This window comes from Megascapheus bottae, chromosome 4 (genome assembly GCF_031878675.1).
Source record: "Megascapheus bottae isolate mThoBot1 chromosome 4, mThoBot2.hap1, whole genome shotgun sequence".
Classification (NCBI taxonomy): Eukaryota; Metazoa; Chordata; class Mammalia; order Rodentia; family Geomyidae; genus Megascapheus; species Megascapheus bottae.
The window spans coordinates 24579054-24588694 of record NC_143512.1 but is presented as its reverse complement, the minus strand read 5'-3'; the positions used below and the strand labels follow the sequence as shown (position 1 = coordinate 24588694).

The following is a 9641-nucleotide window of genomic DNA, read 5'->3' as shown; positions in this document are numbered from 1 at the left end:
CTCAGGGCCTGGCACTGTCCTTGAGCTTTCTCAAGGCTAGTGCTCTACCACTTGAAATACAGCCCATTTCAGGCATTTTTGGAATGGAACCCAGGGCTTGGGAATGCCAGGAAGGCACCTTACCTCTAGGCCACTCTTCACCCCTTAAAATTATTTCTAATAAAAAATATCACAAAGGCTGCAGAAATCATGCAACTCTGAATACGTTTTGACATCAAAATCAGGCAAATCACTTGGAAGAATAATATGAGAACCCACAAATTTTACAGTATAACATTGATGTCTACTTTGTGTTGTGAAAATATTTTGTATCTGACAGAAAGGATGTACTGGTATTTTTGAAATTTAAGAAAGTTGTTAGAATCATTAAGACATAGGAGAAGAATTTGTACAGGCTTCCACAACTTCATACAGGAGATAAATATTATCCTTCTGGCAATATCAAATGCCGTTTCTTCCAATTTGTTCTTCAGACAACCACTGTGCAGGTCTTCCACAGTCATTGTATGAACATATGCCCCTTGGACCACCAGCTCATGGATGGTAGGCTGCCAGGTGGAGAGGAGTTTTCTCATCTTCATTCCTGGTGTTCATGTGAGTGGCCTTTTCAGAAAGTAGTCTCTACACTATAGTAAGCCGATTATTTTCAGCAGCCCAAAGAAGCAATTTGCTTGGATCCTTCTCCAATTTTTTCCTTCAGTTGATAACACTCTTCACTGTTTTCATCTTATTCTTCATCTTTATCAGAATTGCTTAACCAGAGACTGAGAATCTGTGGGAATGAGGTGTCCATGTGCTTTCAACAGTTGAAGTTGGTTAGTGGTCAGAAAAATACGATTAATTTTCTGCATCTTTTTTTTACCATAATTTATTTTCAGTTTTCCAATTAATTTTAGTGTAATAAATTTATATATATATATATGCTAAGGTAGATTTCTAGAGATGAATTATCTGCTTTATTTTATTCATCAAGATCTTATGTAACTGTAACCCCTCTGACATCATCCTTACACTACAATAAAATAAAAGTCTGTGACTCTGCACATCTGGTGAGTGGCCTGGCAGGGTCCAGATCTCTTCGCCGGCACCCAGCAAGTCCTCACTGGCCCATAAATGGCAGCCTTCTAGGGCCCAAAACGAAGCAGGGCCCTTGAACTTGACCCCACCTTCAGTTTCCGTCTGGGGTCCCAGATGACCTCTCTGAGAGCACAGAAGGCTCAGCCCTACCAAGAAGCCAGGTTCTGGACTCAGACTCTACACATGTATTTAATTTAGTTTCTTCTAAAACCCTTATACTTTTGCTTTACAATGGAGTGACTTATTTATCAAACAGTTCCACCTCTTTGCAAAATAGGTCCAAGGTTTCTTTGTACCAGACACATGGGTACATACAGACATAAACACACATAGACATATAAACATATAGGCTTAAATTTCCTCTCTAATTTATAATGGTGAACTTTGGCAACTCTGATTTACAGATCATGAATCCTTATTAAATAAAAACTATTTTTATATATTCACATATGTATTAAAGTCATCAAGGATGGTCAAATTGACATGTTAAAATTGATCTGTAATGTAAGCACAGCTTGATATTAATGGAAAGCACACATATTCTCTTCTGTCTTACACCTTCAAATCCATTCATTCCCATACATTCTTTTAAGTCCTTGCCAATTCAGTTTGGCATGATTTTGGAAACTTTGTATATATAAAACTTTTTCTCTGTAATGGAAATTCACACTTCTCTTTCCAGCATGATGAGATTATAATTTTCTTTATGTCTTAAACAGTACTGACTAATATCATTTTAAAACACGTGGGCTTCTTATGTGAAAACTATCAGGTGAGATACACACAGGGTGCTTATTGTAAGATAAGCAAGGGTTTCTCCCTGCAATAAAAATCTTTCAGGAGCAGGGGACTAATTCTGAAAAGTAAGAGAAATGTAACAGTATCAACTAAAACCTTGCCTGGATTTTTTTAAGTGTGATAAATATTTAATTTGCACCATCAAAGATGCAACATGTTTCATATTCAACAAAGTGATTTACATGAGCAAGTGCTTCCATGTATTTTGGAAGCCTTGTCTGGGTTTTACACAGGAGCAGCTTTCCTTGCTTTCTATCAGTATCCCAGTTTTCTAGCCTTTCTGTTTCTGTCATCAATCTTTGATTCTCCAGCAATCTGTGTCCTGTATTTTAGTGCCACACACTCTTTGCTTCTGCAGTACATCATGTGATGATTCATAATGTTCAATTTATTGGACTTGTGTGCTCATTGATATTATGGAAACAGTGATATGTATTCACCTCTCTCCCTCCAACTCTTCCTCCCTTTGTCTCTGTCTCTGTCTCTGTCTCTCTCTTTCTTTCTCTCTCTCCCTCCCCCCCTCTCATTTAACTCCTCGCTGTGGTGTTGTGGTCTCTCAGGTTGGGTTCATTCAACTACAAAAACAAAAGATTGGAAAAGGGAGAATGTTCCTAACACTAGCATCTTATACTTTAGCCCACATAGGAGTGAGTGAGTATATTTTCAGCTGTGTTTTGAAGGAAAAAGAAATCCCTATTTTCCAAGCTGTAGTTTAGGCATTCTTTCCTAATCTATGTTCATACAGAATTGCCTCAGAGTCTTCAGAATGAGATAAGGATGGGCCAATATTTACCAAGCCATGAAGAAAGTTGATATTTATAACTTATTGATCTCTAAGTGTGTAACCATCAGTCAGAGCCCTAAAGGATTAAAAGAGTGATTTGGGTAGAACATAAATCCCAATATCCATCTGGTCCTCACCCTCAAGAATACACAGAAATAAGCTAAGCTAAGAGAAACTTCTTAATAGCACTGTTGAAACTCAAATAAACCAGGATAAACGTATTGCAAGTTGAAGAGTATTTAAGGATAACTAAGGAAAAATGTACATTGTATAGTATTTTTAAATTAGAATGAAGTACTCTAAACAGTATTATCATTGAATTACTCATAGAAATATTAGTAAAAGCATGAAGTTTCACAGAATGGTAGAACATGACATAGAATAAGGAAATGCTATTGGAACAATCTACACAATTAATGTGTTCTGATAAGCTTGTATTTTGAAAGGTCAAAAAGTAAAATCATCTTCTTCCAATAATCCATGTATTAATGACTTCCCTGGGCTGATGTTAGCACTCATACAAAAAAATAGACAAAATATGGTTTATTATACTGAGCAGAGATTAAATAAACATAGAAGTCGAATCTTTAGCATCCCTGGTAAAATAAGATGAAACCCTGAGTCCAATTATTTTATAAGCAGTAAAAATGCATATAGGATATCTAACTTTTATTAATATCTACCATTTTTCCATTCAAAGTATGCATATTTATCAAAATGACAAGTTATGAAATGTAAATTACAATCACATGAAAATGTCCCCAATGCACTCTAATTTCAAAGTTTCATTTTTACTACCCCATTTTAATCCAGTGTGTGTGTGTGTGTGTGTGTGTGTGTGTGTGTGTATGTGTGTGTGCGCGCGCGCATTTTCCTCCTATTTTGAGAAGAAATACGCTACATAATTTCTTAATTAAACTTCACAATGACAGTATAAATGAGAATAGTTTGTGCATCTGGCTTCCCACATTCACATTAAAGTGTGCATACATCAGTTTCACTATTTGATTGATGATCAATATTGTGGCCATGTCTAGTAAGTCACTCATTTGTTAAAACTGTCAAAGCAATTAATTACCATGCAAGGGAAGAATGTTTCTTCTTATTAGCATCTGTTGCCTGTTAAATCTCCAATACATGTGATGCTAAATATTCTTAAAGAGAGAAGGGTCAAGGGCAAAACCTGTCCAATGTGGGGAGCTGAACATTCATACTGTGTATGCAGTACTTTTGTTATCACTTTCAACTGAACTAATTTGCATCGCTTATAATGGGATTTACTTACCTTCTCAATGTGCTACCTCCATTTTAATGTTTAATATTCAAATCCTAAGAGTTTCTGCAAAAAAAATTAAGAAATTGCAGGAAAATGCTATAGCATCTTGCAATTATTCTTCATTTTAATTTTTCTACTATTTTATTCTACCTGAAATATTATTGTCATATTTTTTTAAAAATTGTTATATATGAAGTGTATTTTGTTATCATAAATCATTCAGAATTAATTTCTTATTTTTTATCAGTTATCTTTTTACTAATGGTTATACATGCATAATTTCAGGTTTTAGTCTCAGTCAATAGACCATATCTTAGAATCTGTTGTTAGAAGAAAGAGCTAAGTGTGAACTTTAGGTGTGAACTAAAGATATAAAACTTACTTAATAAAATTATAAGGAGTGGGGCCGGAAGTTTGGCCTAGTGGTAGTGCATATAAATACCTGGATTCACTTCTTTGGTACTACATGCATAGAAAAAAGCCAGAAGTGGTGCTGAGACTTAAGTGGTAGAGCTCTAATCTTGAAAAAGTCCAAGGACAGGGCTCAGGCCCTGAGCTCAAGCACAGGACTGATAAATAACTAAATAAATAAAAATTATAGGAAAAAACGGATGGACCAAGTCTAGGGAAAGATATACCATATATCAAAATCAGGAAGCAATTAGAACAACAAAGAAAAGATACGTCTATAAAAGAAAAATACAGTTAATTGTAATGACAAACTTGTCAGAACCCCATCAGAAATCTGAGGGAAAGGAAGTTTGGAATGACATAACAAAAGCTCTGAAGGTAAAAATAAATTCTGATGAAGATTTCTATGTCTAGCAGTTTTCCTTTGCAATTGCTTGTGCAGTATGGTATTACAATAAAAATAATTAGTGAAAAAACATTATAGAGGTATCATGCAAGCTTAATGATTGTGAGGCTCTGAGTTCAAAATCCAACACTACTGGGCAAATGACATTAATTCTCTAATTAAAAGATGCTGAGTGATGATCACATGAAAAGAACAAAGTCCAACTACTTGCTTCAAAAAAGACATGTCACTTCTGCTGATTCACATACAGAAATTTGAAGGATTAAATAAGCAAGATTATTGTTAAACTCATATTTGACGAAGAAACTGCAGTTCAAAATTAGTCATTAGAGATAAAGGTCACTTCAAATTAACAAAAAAGTAATCTTCAAAGAAGATAAAATTATAATTTTATTTGCAACTAAAGGTTGCTGTCCTTAATTTTATATACAAACACTGGTAAAATATAAAGGTCAGATAAATGAATAGTGTGTGAACTCAATACCCCATATAACCAAATTAGGAAGAAAATAACAAAGAACTTTTAGAGGTATATTGCAGCATAGGTCAATCAAAATTAATAGATATCTGCACATATTCCTTCTAACTACGGTAGAATAAACACTTTTTCTTACAAGCTGATTGGACTTCTGCCAAAATTAATCATCATAGAAAACATTTTAGAACACAAACCCTCAATAAAGACACAAAAAATACCTGGACACACATATCCTAAACACAGGTGTCTGAGATATGCGAACTGCAATTTGGACCAAGCCCAAGCAGACATTATTCAAAACTGGAATCTCCAAATAACCAGGCAAGCCAGAATTGTAGGCATGGCTCAGATTTTAGAGTGCTGACCATAGGCAAAAATGCTAAATGAGAAATCATATAATTGAGTTCAAGCCCCACATTTAAAAGAATGAATGAAAACTGAATCATTTCCTTTTTGGTGTAAATTCTTTATATATAGATATATAGTAATTAATAGAGGGGTTGCAGTTATATTTGCCATACAGAAGGTGCATTATTTCACACACTTTGATAACCTTTCTCACGTTTTTGTCCCCATTTCCCTCCCCCCACTGCCTCCCCTCATCTTGTTACCTTCTTCCCTTTCCTATTTCAAATAAACAAATAAATGTATATGCAGTATACAAGATAACAAGGTAAGATACTGTAACAATATGAGAATAACCAAGTGACAAAAAAAGAGATGAGAAATAACATAGTACATTAAGAACAACAATCAGACATTACATAGATCTTATTTGAAACTCTATGTTTTTAAACTCTATGTTTCTATAGTCTAAATAAAACAATTTGTTCCACTAAAACCATCTCTCAGTATTCAAGTTGCCTCGGTGGTATTTACAGCCTTTGGAATAGACTCTAGCCATTATAGTTTACATTAACACCATGCATTATTATTTATTAGTAATAACATCTATAGATATGCTGGAAGACATAAGAAAATATTTTTATCTAACTTGAACCTCTTTTTTCATATATTTTTATTGTAATTAATAGAAGGGTTACATTACATTCAACAGATGGAAGGTACATGACTTCACATACATTGATACCCTTTCTCATGTCTTGGTCCCCATCCCCCCCCTCGCCACACTCTCAAGTTTGGCTTAGTGATAGAGTGCTTGCCTAGCATGCAGGAAGACCTGGGCTCGATTCCTTGGTACCGCATACATAGCCAGAAATGGTGCTGTGGCTCAAGTGGCAGAGTGCTAGCCTTGAGGAAAAAGCCCACGGACAGTGCTCAGGCCCTGAGTTCAAACCCCAGGGCTGATGAGAAATAAAAAAAAGTAGAGTGGTAGCTTTGAGCTGAGATGCTCAGAGACAACATCCAGGGCCAGAGTTCAAGCCCCATGACCCACAAAAATATACAATCATTTCTTACACCTAATTAGATTACTACAGAATAAAATTAGACAACAGAAAGAAAATTACACAATCTATAGAAATACTTGAGGATGGATCAATATATTTCTGAAAGATCAGTGGGAAGTTGAAAAATTTATAGAATTTATATACTATGATGGGTATGCTTTAATTTACATAGAGGATTCTATATTCTTAGAATCAAAATGGAAATAAAAATGAAGCATATTTCAACAAATATTATTTTATATGACCAGTTGTACATAGGTATAGGAAATGGAAACAAGGCTGTTTTGGTGTTGGGGTTGATGTTGCTGTTTCCATTACATTTTCCTTTAGTCATTGGTTCATATATTTTTTATTGTATTTAATAGAAGGGTTACATTATATTCACCAGATAGAAGGGGCATTACTTCACATACAATGATACCCTTTCTCATGTCTTGGTCCCCACTTCCCTTCCCACACCCCGCCCCTCATTTGTTTTCCCCTCTTCCCTATCCGATTTCAAATAACCAAATAAACATTCGTACAATATATCAGAAGCAAGGTGAAATATTGTAATAATATGAGATAATCAAGGGACAGAAAAAGAGATGAGACATAATATAGTACATTAAGGATAACAATCACTCATTATATGGCTTTTGTTTCTATTTCCTGGAGATCCTTTCACTTAGCCTCATCCTATACTGCCTATGTATCTAGGTTTTGTTTTATTGTCAGTCTCTGCTAGGAGAGCCCAATGTTTCTACTGATTATGACAAATGAGGGAGACTATTGGGCCTATGTTCCTTTGAGTCTGGCTTACTTCACTTAATATGATCTTTTCTAAGTCTTTCCATTTCCTAACAAAGGGGGCAATGTCATTCTTTCTGACATCAGCATAGAATTCCATTGTGTTTAAATACCACATCTTGTTGATCCACTCATCAACAGAGGGACATCTGGGTTGGTTCCATATCTTTGCTATGGTAAATAGTGCTGCAATGAATATCGTTGTGCTAGTGGATTTAGTATGTCCTTGTTTCTGGATGATTGGGTAAATGCCAAGGAGTGGAATTGCTGGATCATAGGGGAGTTCTATGTTTAGTCTTTTGAGGAACTGCCATACTGCTTTCCATAGTGGTTGAACGAGTTTTCACTCCCACCAACAGTGTAGTATCTCTCTCTCTTTGAAAGGGTAAATTGGGCATAGAAATGATGGGCCAGAGGGTGAAGAAAAGCTTCAGCAATACTCATTAGATACTCCTTGGAGTCATAGAATTATAAAACTTGTGGATGGGAATGGGAGGGAAAATTTGGGAGTGAGCTAGGTAAGGAATGACACTGTAAAAAAAGAATCTTTGGGATTGTTGTTCTTCATGTACTATGTGAAGTTTTTTATTTTCTTTTTTTCCCTTTATGGTTGATCACTTTTAGAAGGAACATACCCACTACCTGAAGAATGTAATTGTAAATCCTCTATACATTACCTTGATAATAAAATGCAATAAAAAAGAGCAACAATTATAAAGATTTAAAAAAAGCAATGTGCTCTTTATCTTACTTATCTAACTGCAACTGCTATTATGGCACCTAACAATAATAATTTTAAAATGCAAAGTATTGAGAGATGTAGATTTCAGAAACTTCAGCTTTAGAATGACTTTATCTATTAAATATTAAACATTAAAGTATCATTGTGAATTCAAATAAATAATGAACAATAAACTCCTATTAGAAAAATAAGAGCAATAAATGTCAAGATTTTGCAAATAAAAATAATTATGCAAATAGGCCAGAAATGAATGAAATGGCAATAAAAATGCAACAGAAAACAGCATTTTTCTCCATTCTTCCAAACTCACATTTTAATGAATCACATAAATGCTATAGGCATTGCTGCTCCATTTAAAGTTTTCGTGTCATTCATGTTATTTTCTTTCCATCCTTCCTTGCACAAATGCAATTATTTGCTTACATCTGCCAGGGGAATATCTGCAAGTTTTCTGTCAAAAACAAACTTCCATGAATATGTATAGATTCTTCTTCTTGAAGTTTAAATAGAATTTTAGTAACTCCCTCTTTCTCATTACACATAACCCCCATTATACATAATAATATTCAATGGTTTTGCCTACTTTCTGTCCATATATTTCAAGTCCCCAGGTGAAGATTTAGTTATCCAAAAAAACAGATTTTCTATCTCACTTTCTTTGCAGTAAACCTTAAAGATCTTATTTAACTATTAATTCTTCTTGTGTGTGCTTGTTGATTCTCTTTGGACTCTAATTGTTCACATGAGCTTCTATTTGCTTTTATGTAGAATATTATAATTCTTCAACTGTGCCAGGAGTGACTTTGTCCAAAGATTGTATGGTTCACTTTTCCTTGGTTTCCAGAACTTGAGTCGTGTATCATCTGTTATAGATTCTTTCCATGACTTCAACTAGGTAGTCTCTATCAGTTCTTAATATCACATAGTACTTCTTCATTCTACATATTCATCATTGTTTATTTTTCATTCTCAGTAAGATTCATGAAAGAGGAAGATTAGTGTTTAGCCTTGTTCTGTTTTCTACTTTTGAATTTAGGGCATTAGTGATTAAGGTTGCTCATAAATTAGTATTGATCATCACGCAGTATTAAAATTTACTGTTGCCTTGATGAAAAATTTAAAGGTAAAGTACACAATATATCTTTGTGCCCATATGTTGGAAAAATTTAGGTGAAATTATGATTGTTAAATGGCTACTATGTTTCACTCAACATCATTCCACCTATTCAGGAAACAATATTTCCAAATCAGGAATTCAGGTGAGCAGATCTGATGTAGAAAAGGAAAGGATATAAAATTCCACCAAAATATTAGCTTATTAGAATGAAATCATTATATAACATAGGTTGATAATATATAACATTATCTATTATACTAAATTATATAACATGTGTATATCATATATCTTATAGGCTAAATTAAATATATATTATATACATAATATACATTATATGTCATATATAATTATTTA

The 9641-nt window shown here is 34.1% G+C and overlaps 1 pseudogene; it reads right to left on the bottom strand.

Moving 5' to 3' along the window:
• Window positions 1–366: 366 nt before the first annotated feature.
• LOC150064166 (ankyrin repeat domain-containing protein 49 pseudogene) lies at window positions 367–828 on the bottom strand (annotated as a pseudogene).
• Window positions 829–9641: the final 8813 nt, after the last annotated feature.